This window comes from Vombatus ursinus, unplaced genomic scaffold, assembly GCF_900497805.2.
Source record: "Vombatus ursinus unplaced genomic scaffold, bare-nosed wombat genome assembly UNPS02014841.1, whole genome shotgun sequence".
In the NCBI taxonomy this organism is placed as follows: Eukaryota; Metazoa; Chordata; class Mammalia; order Diprotodontia; family Vombatidae; genus Vombatus; species Vombatus ursinus.
In genome coordinates, this window is record NW_020954619.1 from 44,601,562 (window position 1) to 44,604,701 (window position 3,140).

Genomic DNA, 3,140 nt, shown 5'->3' on the forward strand with positions numbered 1-3,140 from the left:
CTTATGGCTATACTTTTATCAACTCAACATTGCCCTTTATATAGGGATACAAAGACTTAATGTTAGAGACAAGGGAGTGAGCAGGACATATATGTTTCTCTGGAAAGTATCTTGTGTTCCTTCACTTTGGAGAAAATATAATTAACTGCTGGTAATCTAAGGAGGAGTTTCTGTGGATAATTAGAGGCAGATAGATGTGGCACAAATGACCTAGAGAAATTTCAGACCAAGCAAACCCCAAGAAGGGTCAGGCCAATGATGAAATAAATACATTCAGATTAAGTGGTGGTTTCTTTTCCAATGCTCTATACTAAGATCTTCTACCTCAGAAGGTAGGAGCAATGGTAGAAATCCAAGAGAGCAAACCTAGGCTTAATATAATAAGAAAAACTTTCCTGAGAATTAAGAGTGTATAACCTATATCACACGACTAACCTATATCAAATTGCTTGCCTCTTGGGGATAGGGGAGGGAATGGAAGGAGAAAGAGAATTTGGAACTCAAAATTTTGAAAAATGAATGCTAAAATTTTGTTTACATGTAATTGAGGAAAAATAAAATTTAAATGTATAAACAACAACAACAACAAAACAAAACAAAACACAGAGCTATATAGAAATAGAATAGACTGTCTAGGGCCTTAGCGGATTCCTAGCCCTCACAAGATTTCTTCAATGAAAAGGTACATAATCTAACAGATATTAGATGTGTTGTAGGAAAAATTCTTCTTGTGTTACTAGGTTGGACTAGTTGACCTTCCACCAGAGAATCTATGAATTAAGAGGAAGAAGGTGCCTGTCTTCAAATATTTGAAAGACTATCATGTGAATGAGGCCTTATTCCATGAAGAACCAAAATGTAGATCTATGACCAATGGGGAGGAACTGCCAGAGGGAACATATGAGCTCAATTTAAGGAAGAAATGTCTAATGATTTGAGCTCCTAGCAATGAAATATGAAGTCCTCTGAATGCTGAGCTTTCTCTAATGCAAATATTCCAGTAGAGTACAAATGACAGTTTGTGAGACTTAGAGGACATTGAATCCCTACATGAATTGGGACGCTGGGCCTGATGATCTCTGAGGTCCCCTCTACCATTGAAAAGTTCCTATGAAACACTGAATCACCTGTTTTAGTTGGAGAAATGACTAAATGATCCAATGTTAAAAAGAATAATTAGCACTTTTGAAATACATCAGTAATATTGCCTATTTATGGAATTACCAAAATTTGTTAAAGTTTATATCTTCAAAAATATGATTTGCCAACCTGAGAATAAGGAGATTTCCTTTACTCTTTCTTTTTGATTGTTCTTAGTGGTAAAATTTAGAGACATGGATAAAATATTGCCGTCTGAGGTCAATGTGTATTAATATCCATTGCTTTAATGGAACATCAATGTGGTTATGAGGTCACCTCTTTTCCTCAAGTAGTTTCTGCCTATCAACTGAGGGATTTGTCATTGGATGGACTCCAATAAGTCCAAAGTCTTTTTTGCCAAAAGCTTTGCTTTTGCATACGCGACAAGTTGATTTAAAGGAATAAAGGAAGAATTAACAATGAAATTTGAAATTGTTAATTTTAAAAATACTTTTAATACTTCTATGCATTTATATATACACACATACACATATAGAGGACTCTGTGTATGTGTGTGTGGGTGTGGGTGTGTGTGATATTCTGGAAGTACCACCCACACATTTTACAAAGGAAAAACAAACAAAAGCAAACTGTATCTGCCATTGCACATAATATTCCAACCCAGTCATCCTTTACTGGGAAAGGAAAGGTATACTTTGTTATCTTTTCTTTGGGACTACCACTTATTCAATTATTATATCATTATGTCTTATATAATCAGTTATGTTATTATTTGGAAGTATACACTTATTATTATGAATATCACATATTTAGTTAGTCATAGATTGCCTTCCTTCTAGTGATTTGTATCATCTGTACAATTTTGTAGCCATTGTGCATATTGTTCTTCTGATTTTGTTTTTTCACTCTGCATCAGTTCATATTTTTCCCAATACTTCTCTGAATCTCTAATATCCATCACTGCTTACTGCCCAATAAAATATCATTATATTCATATACCATGCTTTTTTTTTTTAACTAGCCATTCTTCCTTTCATTTCCAGCTGCTTTGGGAGAAGGCTATTGGAGAAGGATCAGGGGAGCTGGAAAAAAAAAGCAGTGGAGAGGGGATTGTCAAGAATTTTTTGGATCATGCCTGCCTTGGCAATCTGGTAGGTGGCTATCCTTTTCAGCTCTATGCCATTATAAAGCTTGATAATATGTCTTTATAGAAATCATTAATTTTTTAAAGAGATAAAGATAGATTCCCTAGGGCATTCCACTAGAGAAGTTTATATTGAACCACTAACAATTACTCTTTCAGTCTAACTATTCAGGGAGTTTTAAATCGTGTATTTTTTTAATCACCTAGTTAATATCTTTCCATATTTTCTATAAGCATATTATCTAATGCTTTCCTAAAATCTGGGTAAACTCTACTTACAAAATTCCCCTGATTTACTGGTGATTTATGTCTCTTTTGAAAAAGGAAATAACATTTACTACGATCTGACTTGTTCTGAATGAAGTCATGCTGAGTCTTTGAAACCTCCATTTTCTTTTCTAGATACATTTTTAATGACTACCTCTTCAGTGATCCATTGTATAATGTTCACAGGAATTGCAGACAAACTCAGACTTTGTCAAAATAAGGGAGAAAAGATCACCTTTAAAGGGAACATCACTGGCCTGGATATAATAAAATGAAATTAAAAAGGGATAAATGTAAAGTATTACATATGGGTTAAAAAACAACTTCACAAATACAGTATGGGAGAAGAATGGTTATACAACAATTTGTATTGGGGAAAAGAATATTTGGCAGTTTTAGTGAACAGCAAGTTCAATATGAGTCAGCAGTGTGATGTGACAGCCAAAAACTAAGGGCTGCTTTAGAAAAGCACATATTCCAGGAATGGGGGAATAAGAGTCTTTCTATACTGTGTCTTCATCAGAACACAGTCTTGACTGTCCTCTGAACTCTTTCTATTTTATCAATGTGTTTTTTCCCCAGATTTTGGCTCCTAAAATTGAATAGATCACTCAAGATGTTAAGGCCC